The following is a 19,257-nucleotide window of genomic DNA, read 5'->3' on the forward strand; positions in this document are numbered from 1 at the left end:
TATTAATTTTATACCTTTTCTCCAAAAAAACTGCAATAAAAGCCTATTTTGAAATTCATTGCAATATTTACAGAAGCGTCAAAACTCTCTCAGCTTTTTAACTGGAGTTGTCGCCTGCCTTTTATTTCCTGGTGTTAAAGTATTAGAGCATTGGCAATTCTAAATCTGCATATATTCATAGGAGTATATATACTGAAAGAACAGTCTTTTAAAAAATAATACCTGGAGAGGTAGCAGTACTGATTCTTTTAATACACTTGAGACAACCCGATTTGATTGATTGATTGATTGATTGATTGATTTATAAGTAAGGGCTGTGGCTAAAGGGAAGTAGGAGGACACCAGGTTGGCAAAGGCTGAATTACATATTATGAATAATTTCCAGCTCTTTGGCCTGGAATCCTGTTTTGCCTTAACCTTGGCATGCAGAGGCCTTCATATATCCTTAACAGCTTCATATAGCCTTCAAGTTGGAGGAGGAGCCCTTGGTGCTTTTAATCTGTTCTAACATTTATATTGCATTTTATGTCTCTCTGCGTGTTTATTTTAGTATTCTAGATTTAGCATTTTAGATTGTAAAACACCTTGGCAGAAAGGGAGGCATGTAAATAACCCCAAAAAAGCAAAACAAAAACTTGCAAAGGAGGCAACTCATTATTATCAAATTAAGTTTCCATTGATTTCCCATGAGTTCTATTCACGTCACCACTGTTTCCAAAAAAGTAAGTTAATTGTAAGGTTAAAAAAGTTGTGTGGTGCACGTGCAGTTATGGTGCTGTATAAAAATAATAAATAATAGCTGTTAAGTACCTAGGCTGCCTGGCTGGGAATGCACACAAGCCTCCCATGGATAGCTTGATTAGATTCCTTTTCCTCTGTGGATGTTGCTATGGTTTCAAGTTTGTGCTCTCAATACATTTCTGCCTTGGGCCACATAATGTTTAACCTGAAATCACCTGCACTGGTACAAGTTCTCAGAGTACCTTTACATGTTCTCTGAAGAAATTGGGATAAACCAGGTCCAAGTAACCCAAACCTAGCAAAGTGACTCTGAGGAAGGTTGCAATGTTAACAGTGATCCCCAGCACTAGGTATTCCTGACCTGTATTGACAGAGCGAGCAATTTATTAACACTCCCTTAGAGCTCTGCCCTGGGTCACATGGCCTGGTCACATGACCTGGGCAGTTATTTAGGCCTTTAGTTTTGAGTTCTAGATTCTTCTATAAAACTGCTCCTCCTTCATGGTGCCCAGAAACATTACATGGTGTCAGAAAGAGAGAATGAGGAGTAAATTGCATTGACCAGCAGAGGTTTTCTGGCCAAAGGGCTACAAGCAAAAGATGAGAAACTGTGAGAGCCACGCCCAGAGAAAGCATTAGGTAAGTGTTGCTAAATATTTGCTTAAATGGAAAATTTTCAACCTTTATTCCTCAAGGGGATATTATTGCAGAAAGCAGGAGGACGTTAAGACAAAGGTTTGAACTGTACAGACTTGGCTTGCGGTCGTTTAGAAGCAGTGATCTTGTGAACATCCTGGGTCAAAGCACAGGTGGTCTAGAATGAACACATTATCAGGCTGTGAGAATGGTAAATAATTGCATTTCTTCTGTGATTATTGGTTGTCTGTAAGCTCATGATGTGGAAACTCTGGAGGTGCTGTCTGGCTTCTGCTTGGTTATAGAGCATGAGCAAAATGGCCTCTCCTCTTGACTGAATGCTACAGGTGAGCAGGTTGCCATGTAGTTCTGTGTCTGGTGAGTTTACTTAGGAGAACATGCCACGGGCAAATGACTATCGTGTAGAAAGCTCCAGAGTAGTACAGCTGGGTGTAGACTTCTGCTATGTCTTTATAGCAGCTTCAGTAAAGTTTGGTTTTCGTTTGGTAGAGATAAATTAGAAAAATACAGGGAGAGCTAATTGCCTTTCGCAAGGAAAGTGGGAATTCAAATATTGTGAGAGAGTATCTTGTTTGTCCTCCTTTCTCCCTTCCCCTTTCTCTGGCTTTCTCAGTAAGAGAGGCAGAGAAAAGCTTCGTTTGTCCTGCAAGCTAGAAATCTATAATGAAAACCAGCTGAATGTCACAGGAAGTGTGAAAAGCACAAAATAATGGCACTTGTTATCCCTGCAGAACAACACAGGCAGGAGAGAGAGGAAATGAAATATTGTTTAAAGGAAAGCTATTACAGCCCTCTCAGATGATACCATCTCATCCCAATTTGCAAAGCAGTTCCACCATTTAGAGCCATGCCAGTTGGTAATTTGATTGGGATGTAGCAGTGTAAAATTATAAACACAATGTGCTATAAGTACAGACATAGGACTAAATTGGATTGAGTTGGGGTGTCTGGAGCCAAAGCTCAATACAATACATAGATAACCCAGATAACCTAAGGAAAGCGAACACTTGCTGATTAAATTATTCCCGTTGGAGGATGTTATGAGGATTTCACCAGTTGTTGGAGCTAAAAATACTTCCATTATTCAAATATTGAAATGAACAAAGTCATTAAGTTCCTTTTTCTCTGAAAGTTTCCTGTTAAAAAATGTTAATTGGAAGCCTTAGATTACTTAAATGATTGAGTGAACCATACATGTTATTCTCTGAAGGATGGCAAAAATCTGTATTGTCTGATGCTTCTATATGTCCCTTTGTTTTATTTGGTTTCTGCCACTTGTCACTAAACTGGGGTTATGATGACAGTTGAGAAGTACAATTCAAATCATCTGGTAACAAGTCCATTTGTCCCATTTCCAAGTAGTAGGAATCAATGGATAGTTCAAGGGGCAACTCTGGAAATGTGTTATGAGCTGCTGAAGAGCTGCAGTTGCTCATCTTAAATCCATATGATCAGCATATTTATCACTCTCACAAACGTACCAAAGTTAGAATGTAAAAAGAAACAAACATTAATGACATCCAGTCCTGAGCAGTGCATTTAAAAATGGATTAATACCCCTTTATTAAATATGGGAACACTCATTGGAAAAGAATTGGGGACCTTTGTTCAGATTTATTGCAGAAAACCTTGATTCTGCATGTATTGTTTATAGCTTTGATGCTTTTGTTCCTGAGCTTTTTACGCATACACACAGAAGTGAGCTGGTCTGAAATGATCAACCAAGCTGCCTTATCTATTAGTACAAAATAGCCCCTCAGACCCTGATTGTACTGTATTTAAAACGAAGGGTTGCCTAGTGTTAAAAGCAGGTTTGAAATCAAAGCTGCTCTTGACACCTACATAAAGCCCAAATGCTGAGCCAAAAGCCATTTTTTAGTGTAGTAGTTTAAGCCTCCTCCGAAACCAGCTCTATAATGGAACTGATAATGAAAGTTTAATTACAACTGTTCTTGCAGGCTCCCTCAGCATACACATCCCATTAGATTGTTTCTGCCACGATAGTGCTGTCTTTCAACCTCATTTCTAGGAAACATTTGGCTTTACCTGAGACTAGAGCTCACAGCGTTCGTGTAGGTATTTTTGGCACACCTAAAGGAGGATTAATATTTTAATTTGAAGCCTGACATGCGACTATTCAGATTGGGGAAGGTATAGAGAATGAAAATTACATTTGTGTAGGAGAGACTTTGCATGCTGAAAATGCCAGAGGCCAGCATTTTTTTTCTTGATATTATTATAAAAAGCTAAACATTAAAGGCCAGGAAATCACCTCAAGAAAAGAGTTGACATGTGGCAGTGCTTTGTTGTTGATTGTGTTATAAAAACATTGTTTTCTTCAACACAACTGAAGATGGCTGTTGTACTCCAGCTATATACCTGGTGTGGTGAAGCAAGCAAAGTACCACCTACGTTGTTCATATGCATGTAATGTCCATCCATTCACTTCAGAAGTGTTGCTGGGTACTTGAAGACTTGTGGCATAGACCCACAACACAAATGTTTATTAAATGTGCGTATGCTAATGTATTGATATTTCTGGGAAATTAAGGTGGTGGTGGGTGGTCTCTCAGCAGCATGGAGCTTCTGCAGTGTATTCAGTCACCCTATAAGCAAAGTAACTTAGAAAGGCGGGCAGGCAGGAGATTTCTGCCCCAAAGTTGGCAGCAGCATGTGTTGTCTGAATTGACCATAGGGCAACAGCAGTTGGAAAACTGGATGAGATTCCTGAAAGACACATGGCGTATTTTGAATATTTTAATAAACGTTTTATTATCATTTGAATAATAATAACTTAATAATTAAAGTGTGCTGTAGAAGTGCCATTTTTAGTATTTTAAAAATCACATACAGAAGAAATTACCTTAAAAGCAAATGATCATACTTCATAAAACGGTGTCAGTTCCAGATTTAATGACATTGGTTTGCATTTAAAAGTACATGTCTAATGAATTTGGGAGTTTAAAAATTGAAAACGTTCTTTAACTCCGGAGTGTCAGTTTCAGTAGTGTTGCATCAACATTTGATGTCGGAGACCGCATAACCCAGAAATCTATTCCCGCCTTTGCCAACTACATTCAAGATGATACATCTTTTAGAGATTTCAGGGTGCCACAGAATCCATGTTAGGTCCTATCACTTATGAAAACTGATGTCTTAACAGCATAGATCAGTCTTTGTCAACGTAGTGCTCTCTAGATGTTTTGTATTTCACCTCCCATTCCCAAGCTGTGCTGATAAGTGTTGCAGTCCAAAACATCTGGAGGAAACCAGGTTGGTGAAAGCTGTAACACATCTGTTTTTGTTACATATCTGTTGTTATTTTCTGCAAGTGACCAGATTTGGCGTTGGTTTTGTGGTATCTAAATATTCCCTACAGCTGGTACCATCTTGGACATAATGCCATTGAAAAGGGCTGTGTTATGGAAAACGTGGCTTTGGGATTGCGACCGGCAGTGGATCCTTTTAAGATGAATTCACCAATTTATCTGCTGAGAAACTTTTGTTGTTGAAGAGTAATAGCGCACATAAATAACTTTTATTCCAATATTTGAATTTCAGAATCCAGTAGTAAATGGGTATCTCTGACCAAGGTGCAAGGTTATGTTTTCGAAGGTTTTATCCCAAAACATGCAAGTGTGTCCAAAATAATGATTCCAGGTTTTTTATTTTACCGGAATATAACAAAACACTTGGCAAGGTACTGACACTTAATTTGAGTATGCTTTTATGTAATTTATATAGTTTGACCTCTTAAGCAGCCCATCTCACTGAATCCTTTTGTCAATGCTGTGTTTAATGCTTTGAAGCAACTGTGTGGGGTGATAAATGTTCATCTGCATAAATCCAACATCAGTAATAATATCCTATACCTAGAAGTAGATGCATCATTGCTGCTTAGAAAAAGGATTCATGATTTCTGTGGCATTTCTAAATGCTCATACCTGCTTGAGGATGCTTCCATTCAGATGCACCTTCCAGTTTTGGAGAGGTTTTTTCTCCCTTACATGTGCTTTGTACAAAAGAACAGGTGTTAAGAGCTTTCTGACCTCCTGGGTGCTGCATGAATAACAATCACCAAGTGACTCTAGTACTGCTGAGAGTCTTCCGAGAGTGTGTATAAATGTGAAAGGTATAAGCATTTGAGCCCATTGATGGCATTAGCTAACCGTGAGGTCTGAAACCTTCACACTACTGCAGCAAAAAAATGTAGACCTTCTTCTTAACTGATTGAAAAAAGATCTGCTGGTAGTTGAGCTTATAAAAACCTGGATTCTTATTCTAAAATAACCTCCAAAGGCAAATCTGTTTCTCAAGAGAAAATCTGAATTCATGTAAGTTACGGTAGGTACAACTACTTCATAGAAATAAGAGGGATAAGGTCATTTCCAAAGCTGAGCCTAAACTCTCACTAGGAATATGCACCTCATCTTTATTTCACAGATGTCCAGTTTCAGTTGTTATTATATAGAAGAAAAGTTTGTCATGTTTAGGCTGATACCTCTGTCTGTAAGGCACATAACATATGGAATTCAATACAGTACCACATAATTTTGAATGCTTCTTATGTGCAAGCATTTAAGCTTGCCAAATGGAATGATTCCACCCCTCCCCTCTGCTGTTCTGGGGGTTCTCCTGACCCCCCGAGCCAACTTCAAGGGCATACAAGGTGAGGTGAGAAAGGAAGGCCCCATTGCGCATGCAGAAGTTCTTGCACAGGGCTTCTGCTGATGGAGCGAGTAAGGTGAATCCTGCCCATTATGTTTCTGTCGTCACAGAGCTCTTAAACCTTCAGACCCAAGGCATTTATTAATAAGATTTCCAAGGAGAAGTTTGAATCAAGTGTATGCATAATACCATGTAGGTACATTAAAAAATGTTGTGTGTCTTCCTGTTGAGAAGGAAAATAGTTTCTCTGCAAACTCACATTTGAGGTTGTGATCTCTGCAAGAATCTGCAACTTCCCACTTCACTAACCGCCTACTCCATTCTGTTCAAATACAATACTGCTTGCATTCGAGTTTAAATAATTAGTCCTTGCTGGCTGGGAACATTTCCACATGCAGATCTGATTTTAAAAGGCCATTGCCATGTATGAAGGGAGGGGAACGATGTGGATGAGAAAAAGACAGGAAAGAGCTATTAGCAAAGCCATTGTATTGTAATGCCTTCTAGCAAATGCACCACTGCTCTGATATACCTCCTTCCTAATTTTTATTCTTCTGAGTCATGCAAGAAGAATCCTGTTACGCGTACTCATTTTACCATTATTAAGGTTGCAATCCTGCCCATACTTGCTTGGCTGTAAGTGCGATTGGACAAACTGAGATCATGCATAAGACTGGGTGTAAGAGTAGCAATATACACTGAGAACAAGGCTGTTTGTGTGTATTCTGCCATTCCATAGGAATGAAGAAAAAGCACATACTGTTTTGTACATCCACGCATGAATGCAAGTGATTTAGTAAGAATTGGACATAAGGGATGCTTCATAATAATTGTTAAGCAACAATTGGAATTTGATCCTGGTGTGTTACTCTGACAAACCTAGTTTTTTTATCCTGCAGGGTAGGTATGAAAGTTCTTCTCCTCCTTGCAAGCCTGGTACATATGATACCATCCTAATTCAGCACTGGAGGCCAAGCTATGAAATTGTCCCATAAGACAAAGCAGCAGCAGCATGTGTTGGTGGGATTGACCAGTACTTCAGCACTCCTAGGAAGAGACTTAACTGTCTCTTAGTTTGCCACTTTAATATGCATTATATATCTTAATAAAGTGAGCTTGAATGCCAGGAGTGTGGTTTATAAAGAATAGGCTATTTGGTTGTGCCTGTGCTTGGGGAATGTTTTTGATGCAGCATTTAAATTGACATTGTACACAGCTGCATTCATAATAAATGTAAAAGCTCTTCTCAGACCTTACTTGATTTGTACTAGAATGCTGCCCATTTAGACTTCGCCATGGGCAGTGAATTTATTTAGCGTGATTCATGGTCTACTTAGAGAAGATGGCTGAAAATTCTGTGTAGAATGCCTCCCCTCCTCCCCAAATAGATCATTCTTTATTTCACTGTTTCAAAATAGTACAAACCCGTTTTTCATTGTTTGGCTGACCTCTGCCTCTTTTCTGCACTCTTTCCCCCTTCATTGTCAGTGCATCATACTTAATACGTGTGTCTCTAGGTTCTTCATGTTGAACTTTAGTAAGGCAAGTGTCATAAATTATTACCTCTTTTCATTTTTGCCATTCACAGTGTTTTCTGCTGCAAGCAGTATCCACTTTGTGCTCTGAGCTTTATGGAATTATTTGTTTTATTGAAGGGGATATTTATACCCCGCTTTTCAAGTGAACCTCACAAAGTGGTTCGCACTGAAATAAGCACCAATTAAAACTACATCAAAAGGCAGCCAAGGGAAGCTACCACGGTTGGGGTTGAAAACTACATCTCTCCTCCCCTTAGTGAAGCCCTGTGATGATACTTGAGGGAGATGCCACCTCAGTTAAATTGCTAGAAGCTAGATAACAGGCGGCTCTCAAATGGGCTGGGGGTGGGGCTCCAGCCTTGTACCTCCACATTTGGCCTGTGGGTCTCTGTGCTACACCTGACTCCTTATAGCATGTCAGGTGTGGGGCAGGTAAAAGAACAACAATGTACTCCCCCCTGCCCAAATCCCTGGTCCTCCTCCTCATAATTCTCTATATTTCATATATGTATATGGGTGGTGGTGATTAGAAATATTCAGCTCACAAAATCTCATTGGAAAGGTTAAGATAATATTTTTAAAAACTTAACTTAATTATTTCTAATACCAGAGATCTTCCCAGTTGCTTTTAATAGTATAGGCTTATCCACTTGCTTGCAAGACGGTTGTTTGCGATTGGGGACTGTTAGGGGCTGATTCACATCAGATTGGCTTACTTTTGTGGTTGTTGCTGCCCTGGCATGGTAGCATTTTGGCATTGGCTATCACAGAAGGTTGTTGTTTCAAACATTTCTGAGTGACTTGGATATGTTTGTAGTTCTCTCTTGCTCTTCCTATTGTGATTGAGAATTTGCAGTTGCTGTTTGTGTATTTTTGTATACACTCAAAGCTGGTTTCAAAACTTGGGTTTTTAAGTTCTATCCTGAAAAAAATCCTGGAAAAAAAAATGTACCTAATTCGGTTTATTACAATTAAATGTGTCACATCACAGATACATACATACATACATTATTTTATTTGCATGCCACCTTTCCATAGTTCAAAACATGAGCGACAGCTTACAACTTGAGGAAAAAATTTGTAATTAGAAACACTACATAAGTAGTCATAAGCAATAAATAAAACATCAAAAGTACACAGCCAAACTAAACAATTTCCACATAAATCGTAGTAAGATATAAAATAAAAATGAAAAAAATAATTTCAATAACAGCAACAATCCTCCTTCCCAAAACAAAACCCCCTGAACCAGGCATCCCCAACCTGGGCCCTCCAGATGTTTTGGCCTACAACTCCCACGATCCCTATCTAACAGGACCAGTGGTCAGGGATGATGGGAACTGTAGTCCAAAACATCTGGAGGGCCGAACGTTGGGGATGCCTGCCCTAAACCATACCCCAGCACTAGATGTGGGGGGAGGGGTATGTCTGGCCTAGTGCTGGAAACCAGAGATGGGAAAGGAATAAATTAATACAATATTATATTTGATAGCAATATTACTAGCAAAATTCTTCAAGCTGGGTAATTTGCAATAGATTATGTAATTAACCAGATGGAAGAAACAAAAAAGTTTATTGTAAGCTGTAGGAGTGACAAAGTATTTGACAAAGTACTGGTAGATGCATATGAAGTATATTCATATGCATTGCTGAAGTAGCAGAAATCTGAGCAATTTTGAACCAGATCCAGTTTGCTTGAGAAAAAAGTAGAAACAATTTGCATATGAAATGAACAATGAACCTATCCAGAATCCTGAAGAAAAAATTGAAAGTAAACTTTTACTTTGGTATCCCTGAAACTGCAATGCAATCCCTTGATGGAAGGTTCAGACAGATAAAATCAATTCTTCATTGGGCTTCTTCTGTAATATTCAAAGTTTGCAGAATAGTACATCAGCACAAATTATACAACACTGTGTAAATTTAGAGAAAGCTTTACAACATAGGGATGCCAAAGACATTGATGCTGCTGAATTATTGTGATGAATTAAAAACTATTGGCCGACAACTTCTGAACCATGCAACACCCAAGAGATAATTACATTTATATGTAAACATAACGTGACTGATAGTGTACCCAATACATTTATTGCTCTTTGCATCCTCTTGACCCTTCCTGTTTATGTTTCCAGTGGTGAGCAAAATTTTTCAATACTGAAGTAATTAAATCACTCATACATTTTTTGATGTCTCAAGAAAGGCAATATTGATAGAGCATGAAGTTGCAGAAAGCGTAGAGGTATCTGCACAACTTTAGGGAAGAAGAATTAATACATTAAGAATTAGATTCTTAATGTATTAAAGCTGTAAAACTTTTGTAAATTTGTAAATTTGTTGGAAATTTGTAAATTTGTTGGAAATTTATGGAAATAACAAATTAACACAATTTATAATAATAATAATAATAATAATAATAATGTTTTATTGTGTCAACCACCTTGAGAAGACTACATAGCCCTGAAACGTGGCATACTAATCCTGGAAAGCAGGTAAATGGCTCTAGTAAAGGAGCAAGTAGAAGTGTGGCGGTGGGTTTTCTTCCAGGCTGTTCCCACTCTGAAGTCAAATTCCTCATTTCCAGCTCACCCAACTGCACACATTTCCTTTGATCTGGTCCAGAGCTTTGAGGAGGCAGCAGGTTAAAGGGAGAGTGTGTGTTTGGCTGTGCAGGAAAAATGGGATGAGACTTGGGAGAGAGTAGTATTAAAAGAATGAGGGGGAAGAGCAAAAAGGGACAGAAATGTTTGGCCTGAAGCTACTGAGGTGAAGAATCAAAAGTGGATTTGAAATAACCAGTCAAGTCTTGGCTACAGAAGGAAAAGAATGCTTCAAAGTTCAAGTTGTATTGATTTTTCGCTGCTTGTTTTCACCTTCCTCTCATTTCTTGCTGTGCATTTTTGGGCTTTTTCCGTGAGATCAATAGGTTTTGTGTGGTGACATCATAGGTAAAGGAAACGCAACATCTCCGTAACTTGATAGAGAAACTACCATGCAAAACACTATGGAAATTGCTTTGATTTAGGCTGGAGACCTCTGTCTCTTTTGATTAAGAATGTTTCAAACTTGTGGACTTTGTGATAGTTGCATCTGTTGAGAATGCAGGAAGAGTTATGCAAGGCAGAGAAAGACTATACTGGACAGTAATTAAAAGAAGGAGGAGACTGTCTGAAATGAATTCAAATGTGGCTGCATTTATTTCTACCCTATTCATTCCAAAACACTTTTGACTGGTTGGGTACAATAATTTTCACAGCTCAATTTGGTCTGATGGCCATCTGGTACTTTTTAAAGCTTACATCTTATTTTCTGTTAAAACTGAGGCACTAGATTTGCAAGCCTGATATTAATCATTTTATCTACACAATTTTCCTGATAGCAACCAAATGCTTATCCTGGACAGTGGGAAAAGAAAATCAAGACACTGATTCATTTCTAGGTTAACCTATGCAACATGTGACCAAGAAATATTGTAGGAGCGCCATACATTCACTGGAAGCAGTTCTTTCTTCAAAAGGGAAATTATTTTAATTAACAAATGCAATAGGTCCTGTAAAAGTTTATATATCTATGCAGCGTGTGGGTAGAATACCATTACAAATGTTAAGGCAACATATATTTTTTTGCAATATCAAAGGAATAATGGATCTGTCTACTCTCTTAAGATGTTAGCATAATCTTAATTAACAAATTTATTAGTCTAATTATGTGACAATGCTCTGATAATAAAACTTGCTGTTGACCGTTCCTCAACATCAAGGATGGAATGAGGATATGAAAACCAAATTGATACAGAATCCACACTTTAATGGCCTCACACAGTTATTTGGTGGTGGTGGTATAGAAAATATAGCTGGTTATGAAGGCACGGTTCATGCATAACACTAAAATAGGAGTGGCTAACTTTTGTACTTGCGTATGTATGTTGCTGGACTATATCTTCCAAGAACCCTGGCTATTGGCTCTGCTGCCTACAGGTAATGGGAACTGGAGCCCAACATTATCTGAGAGGGAGGTTGTCACCCCTCTGTTTAAACATGGTTTTGCCTTATGTGTGCAGACTTCAGCCTTGTACACTTCCTCCTCCACTCAGGGGCTTGCTTGAAGACTTTTCCATAGTGTCTGTGTGAAGAGAGGATGGTGGCTCAGGAACGGATGGACCAGAATATTGGAAGGAGCAGCAAGTTCTGCTCAAGTTGGCACCTTGCTAACGCCTCTCTATACTCAATATTCATATTCTGTTTCTTTGCGTGTTTTGAGTGACAGTATTGGCCAGAATGTGTTGCCCCTGGGACAAAAGAAGAAAAAAGAAAAAATTAAGCCAGGTAAGACACAGAAGGCATATAGGATTGTGACATACATGGTGTGTAAATCAGTGTTAAACAAGAACTCCGCTCCTGGCTGGCTCAGATTTCAAAGGAAAACATTTCAAAACACTGGGGGAGATTGTGCTGTTAAGCTGGTGATGCAATTACAAGGCTGTAAGCTGGAGAAACGTTTTCGAAGTGGCACATATTAAACCTTTCGAAGGTAGTGCTTTGATTTTTAATTTTACGCTCTTGGCAGGCAGGCAGGGTCTTTAATAGTATGAAGGCCAGAGGGAAAATGTTTCAAAACAGTGAGGATCTTATCATAGTGTGCAATTAATGAATAATTATTTAAAAAACCCAGAAATAACTGGGAAAAAGGAAGCAGAAGTGGGCAGTGCAGAGCTCTGGTTTCTAGCCTATAATGAAACCTCAAGAGGAGAAAATTACGATATTTTTTCATTCAATTAATTCCCCACTCTCATACCGCAGTTAAAAGATCAGTAAAAGATACATCAGTCACTTCAGTTTGGTTTTCAGTGACTTTACCATCATGTGGGATGGTATTTTATATATTTGACTAGTTAAGAGACAATCTACCATCTTCCTTCATTAAGTTCTTTTTTATATTAAAAAAAAAGTATGGCAGTAGAAGTCTAAATTGGAAGACAGTCCCTCTGGCAGGCTTATCATATATGATTTCCTTTAAATCTTTAGATCAGATTCAAAGCTGTAACAGATTAAACTAATTAGCATGTAATGGCTTCATTGAAGTACAGTGGTACCTCGGGTTAAGAACTTAATTTTTTCTGGAGGTCTGTTCTTAACCTGAAATTGTTCTTAATCTGAGGTACCACTTTAGCTAATGGGGCCTCCTGCCGCCGCCGCCGGAGCATGATTTCTGTTCTCATCCTGAAGCAAAGTTCTTAACCCGAGGTACTATTTCTGGGTTAGCGGAGTCTGTAACCTGAAGCGTCTATAACCTGAGGTACCATTGTAGATTCTTGCCCTTTCATGATGTTGTCTTTTGATACATGTAAATACTAAGCAGTTTCAAACACTGGCTCCATCACTTATTGGCTAGCACACCCAGGAAATAGCTTTGCTTATGTTGGGTCCTCAGTGAACATAGTCACACGATTAGTCCAGCAAGTCTTGTCTACCCTGACTTGCAGTGGCCAGTGTTCTGAGTTACATTGCCAGTGTGAACATGGATTGGAGATGTTCCTTAGCTGTCGTTACTATCATCCCTTTGATAGAACTATCCTCCATGAATCCTTATTGAAAGCCATCTAAGTTAAGGCCATCAACACATCTTGTAATTTACCAATTCTAGTGCTTTTTTTCTTAAAAAATGTTTAGGGGTACTCTCAGTTTGACTCAAGAAAATCACCATTTTATAGTTCAAATTAGGAAAAATAATTACAGTAAATGGACAAAGGTACAAAGATTCACTTATGCATACCCCTCCGTCCCCCCAGAAAAAAAGCACTGACGAATTCCACAATTCTTAACTTAAAAATGATATATTGCATAGAATAGTACTTTTTCTTTTTTAAATTTTAAAGCCAATTGATATCATTGGTTTATCTCAACTTGCAGTGTATTAGAAAATAATTATTTCCTTCCACTCCATACCAATTTTAAATTTATATCTATTAAGTCTCCTCCCTCAATTAGGCTGAAATCCTAAACACAAGCATGGACAGCTACTAAAGTAAAGCAAATCCTAAACATGTGAAGAAATGTCACTGCGGCTGACTTCTCAGTAAAATTTAGGATTTTGCACTACAAATCCTCTTTTTTTTTCAAATCAAAAAAGCTCAAAAGCTTTTGGACTGTGACATACTCTTCACATGTATTTTTCAAAATACATATCCACATTTGACTATTTTAAAGAAATGGGAATAGTCACTTTCTTGGAAACGTCTTTAAGATGGGAAAGGTGTTTGTTTTCTAATGCATATGCATTTACTTTGTTTTAGAAACAAATTAGCTCTCCCAGTTGCATTACATCAAGGGGCGAGTGGTGGGGGACAAGATGACAGTACCATGCAGTGAAAACACTTAGCAAGATAGGACTGTATGTAAGGGGACAACCAAAAGAATTTGTATGTGGCATTTCCCAGGAATTGTAACTAGGAGACAATGTTCAAACTTCTCCGTTTTTTACTATTGCTTTTCCCTTTTGTGTGTGCATGCCCATTTTTAAATCCTTTCTGTCATTTTGAGTTCTCCAGCACAACCTTTGACATAGAGTGAAACAGAGAGCAGCATATATAAGCCATGACAGCTAGTTTATGCATTCCCCGCTACAGAAATTTATCTGTGTCAACACCGTATCCAGTCGTCATATTGCCATAGTGAGGGAGAAAGCGTTCTCAGGAACGTCAGTTTCTGTGTGACGTGTTTCTTTTGAGAAGGATTGTCTGTTAAGTTAGAGCAAAATGGCTGCAATATAGTGAGGACGTAAATGTAAAACAAAGTTTTTGAGCTTTGTCAAGTGGTTGTCAATTTCCCACAATATACAGTTGCTTGTGCAAGCAGAATCATGTGCCTCTGGAGAGGGCAGCATAGACAATACCTTGCTTGCAGTTGGAGTCTCTATGGACCAACCAGAAGTGTGGTTAGTTATTGTTTCCTCCAGGACACCTTTGAAAACCAGCCACAGAGACAGCTTTATTTATCCTGTCAGATTGCCAGGTGTTAACAGTGAGAACAGGTGGTGGTCCCTAGCCGAGCTGCCTAGCATGGAATGAAAACATTCTTGTTTCACCATTCCTGAAACAAATGCCTCTTAGTACAAGTATTTTATGCAAATATATTTTTAAACTTCACTGGTAGCTCCAAAGGACTTTGGGAAGCCCTCTATTTATATTATCTTGCACAGTTCTGTTGTCTACTCAGGTTGAATGAGTAGTTCTTGGTGGTGGCTCCCTCAGCAGAACATTTGAATACCATAATCATGAATTTCTGTGTTGATTAGAGTCGTTCAAGGCGCTTTCACAAAGGATAGCAGAGCTATCCAGGTGTTCTTACATTCTGTCTGTAGAGGAGGAATGGAGTCACAGTCCCTCTAATTAAGTAAAAATGGATACGCCAGTTAGGAACGGACTCCCTCAGAAGGTGGTGGACTCGCCTTCGTTGGAGATTTTTAAGCAGAGGTTGGAGGGCCATCTATCATGGATGCTTTAGCCGAGATTCCTGCAATGCTGGGGTTGGACTAGATGACCCATGAGGTCCCTTCCAATGCTACAGTTCTGTGATTCTATGTCCCATGCTGCATGCTCTATTTAGCCTAACTCACTTCTTGAAAAGGCACTCTAAACACTCGTGCACATTCCAAGGTTCTTTATTTTCATATATATATGGACCCCCTTCTGTCATCCTTTCTACCTTTCTCTGAAAAGCAAGTATGAATAATGCATGGAAGAGGAGGAGGGCGTTGTATTGTTTTTAACGAAAAGACTGGTGCCATGTTGTTTTTATTCTAATTATTTGTAGTGGGGGGGGGGATTTAATTTTATCAGTGTTTAATTGTGGTTTTTAAAATGTTTTCCCCCCTGTGTTTTCTTTGTCAGGGGAAAAGGTGGGGTATGTATGTATGTATGTATGTATGAAGGAAGGAATAAATAAATAAATAAACAAACAAACAAACAAACAAACAAACAAACAAACAAATAATGTTCCTCCTTTTGCCTCTGCCCTGGACCACTATGCAGTCCTTGTAACTTCATGATTACAGCCAATGTATGTACAACTTGTACACATAGGTTCTTTCCATATGCACTTGATCTAGATACGACCTAGATCAAGTATCCAAACTTCAATGCACGTAGGCTCTGTTTACATAGAATAATGTGTGGACAACAAGATGGGCACAGTGGGCACGAAGGACACATTTAGTGTTGGTGGTTTTAGACTAGATGAAAAGGGATATGTTTTGTGTAGGACATAACTTCTCTAACTACAGCAAGATATAATGTATCAACTAGATGTCCATTCCTCCCCCTCAAAAGTGTATAGGTTCTTCTTTGCCAGTGAGATTTGCTTAGCTGTCTTGCCTGGCCTTTTTCTACTGTCGTTAATTCATAATCTTGCCAGATAAGCTTTAATTTAGTGCCAACTCAGCAAGTAACTCATGGGTAAAAGTGCTTTACGTGTCAAGCCCACTGGTGGCAGTTCATCACTTGATTTATCTCTTATTTCCATGTGGAGTTAAATGTAAACTGCCACCGTAAATCATCAGTGTGAATGGTGCACAATTTGCATATTTCTGTACTACCCAATTTTTAAAAATTGCCCATATGTTTATCCTCTTTTGTCCGCTTACAGGCTTAGCAAGGTTTATTTCTTATCTTTAATTCCAAATCAAGAAGCACTGGCTTAATTTTGATTTCGAACTGACTTGTTGATCACAAAATGGCTTTAGTAATGCATGTTGCTGCCCACAGAGAACCAACACAAGAATGTGTGTTTCCAGGTCCTTTCCCTAACGTTTGCCCATGCTAATAATTCTTATATATGAACCACTCCTTCCTGTTCAATAGGGACAGTCCTGATTTTCTGGTGTCCATCCATCATAAATTACTGTAACTGGCTCTCTGAACAGTTTTTGGAGAAGAGTAAATAGAATTTACTGCACATTTTACTCTGTTTCCCACAAAGATTTATAGAGATCCACGGAGTGAGACTAAAATATAAAGACTTCAGGGGAAGGTATGTATACTAGAGCTAGCTTAAAAGGTCATCCCCCAAAACTCTCCAGAGAGCAAGATCACAACTTACAGTAACTTATGGTGGATAGGACTTGCCATGGCGTTCAATCAGGAATTTCAAAAACTTTTCTAAATTCCTTTTCTTCCTTATCATTTCTTTGTATCATTTCTCTTATAATTTGGGATGTATCTCTTTGGTAGGGTGATCAGTTGATGCACTGATTCTAGAATGCTCTTATATCCTGAAATCTGAGGTCAGATTTTGACTGACCTTGCTGTGGGAAAAGAACCACCCATTGCTCTGCTGAGCCGACTTTCCCCCAGATAGCAACAGGAGTGAGATCAGGACAATTCTCTTCAGGAGATTTTTTCCCACACCTTGGTGAGAAGGGTGCAGCATAGATCAGAAGCTGAACGCTGATTACATTTAGAAGCAAGCTTTTATACTATTGACTAAACAACATCTCAGGAGGAAGATCCCAGGTGGAAAGTTCCTACCTGTCAGTCCAAACTGTCATGAAAACCACAATGTCTCTTTGCAAAGATATATTTCCTTATCTAAAGGTCATTTAAGCTTTTGCTGCTTAGCTCTGTGCTTAGCTGCTTCTTGTTCTTGCTTTAAGCACACACTTACTGCCTTCTCAGCAGAGGGCCTTCTTGGTAGTGGCGCCCGCCCTGTGGAACGCCCTCCCATTAGATGTCAAGGCAATAAGCAGCCATCCTATTTTTAAAAGACATCTGAGGGCAGCTCTGTTTAGGGAAGTTCTTAATATTTAATGCTGTATTGTTTTAACACTCGATTGGGAGCTGCCCAGAGTGGCTGGGGAAACTCAGCCAGATGGGTGGGGTATAAATAATAAATTGGTGTTGTTGTTGTTTATATAGAGATGGGCTCAGACTTCAACCAAAATGGAGTCAGTCTTGCTTCACTTACATCAACCTGCACAGGGCTGGTCTTACCAAAGAATATGCTAGCATGAAGAAAAGGTTAAACAAGCACTCTTTTCTTGTACTGTTATCTAGCAACGTGTCAAAATTTGACAATTCGTTTTTTTTAAAAAAGGTAATTCTGATCGTACTAGGGTTGCCAGAGAGGGTAAAAACCATATATTTCAAAACTATGAGGAATGAACTATGGAGCGATAGGGAACCTATGGCCCTCCAAATGCTGTTTTAACTACAACTTCCATCATCCTTGACAATCAGCCATGCTGTCTGGGGCTGATGGAAGCTGGAGTACAACAATATTTGGAGGAGCACAGGTTCCTCATCCCTGAACTGTGGAGTCTCTAATTTTTTCTTTGGTAATATATGGGTATAACATGGTTATTTTGTAGAACCTAGAGATGTAATTCAGAATAAAGGCTGTTTGGTGACCCTATCTTGGCTGAACTCAAGGGAAGCGACTAATATGAGCCATAAGGAGGCAGCCACAACTTAATTTCCTCCCTCTGAGGCCTTATTCCAGAATATTGATAGTGTTGCTGCTTTGGCCAGCTGCTTGAAAAAGGGTAAGCACTTAAGAATACCGCACAAAGTCTGTTTTTGCAACTGTCAAAACCCAGATCAAAATGCATATAAGCATTTGCTTTCACAGTTTTGAAGGGAAGAAAATAGTATTGTGCCTTTTGACAAGAAAGTATAAATTGTGCCACTTGATTTGTTACCAGTAATGCTTCAGTGGCTAGCAGTGCGTAATAACTTTTCCCTTTATGGCTAGTACATTGCATTGTTGTCTCTAAAATTTTCATGTTTGGATCAATTTACTGGATTTTCATTTCATGTTGAGGTGGTTCAATCTATGTCTGAAGGCCCATTTTGTTCAGACTCATAACTCAAGCGGCGTCCTGTAGCTAGAAGAGATTGCTTTTGAATGGTTATGTTGGTTAATCATAAACTGTTGCTTTGGTGTGTGAGTGAGAGCATTTTGCTGATGATAAAACATGAGTTTTGAGTGCAGTTCAACTGCTACCTTGACCAAATGCACAAAAGAGGTAAAAAATTAAGTATATAGCTCCTGTAGCCTAATCCAATGCTTCTGCATTGCTGAATGTGCAGAAGATTGCACTTTTGGGGAACGAACCTCCCATAGTGCTTAGTAATAGGATTTACTGTGGATGGAATCACTGTGCTGTTGAAAGCCTGCAGCTTAGATATAGATAAAGCAAGACTTCGTACCACCTGCGCACATACACGAGAACACTGCTGTTGTTGATCATCCATCTATAATTAATGTGTTCTTTGCTTAATTGGATATAGAATATGACCCTAGCATGCTGATCTGAATGAATATGATGGGGGATTAAATCATTAACAGTATGAATAAAGTGAAAACCCAGAATGTATTGAACATAAGCTCATTTCTATACTGCAGAAGTCAGCAGTGTTTCAAGCGGTGCTTCCAATTTGCTTCTGTTTACTGATCATTGCGAAAAATGCTTTCCCATTTGTCCTTCTTGCCCTCTGTTACACTTCAACGTTTTGGGGAGTATAAATTACATTCATCCAACTTAAAGGCTCCAGATAAACTTATTTTAACACTTTTTGGGTCTGTGAAATTGGAGAATTTACTGCAGAATAATGAAATCTATGAAACTGAGTGAGGATCTTTAAACCCATAATAGAATAAAT

General features: G+C 38.8%; 1 protein-coding gene across 3 annotated transcripts in view; it reads left to right on the forward strand.

Annotated features, from left to right (window-relative positions):
• GPR39 (G protein-coupled receptor 39) overlaps positions 1–19,257 on the forward strand; it is a 128,942-nt gene that overhangs the window by 89,099 nt on the left and 20,586 nt on the right. The window lies entirely within an intron of this gene.

Source organism: Podarcis erhardii (assembly GCF_964252035.2).
Source record: "Podarcis erhardii genome assembly, chromosome: 1".
NCBI classification, from domain to species: Eukaryota; Metazoa; Chordata; class Lepidosauria; order Squamata; family Lacertidae; genus Podarcis; species Podarcis erhardii.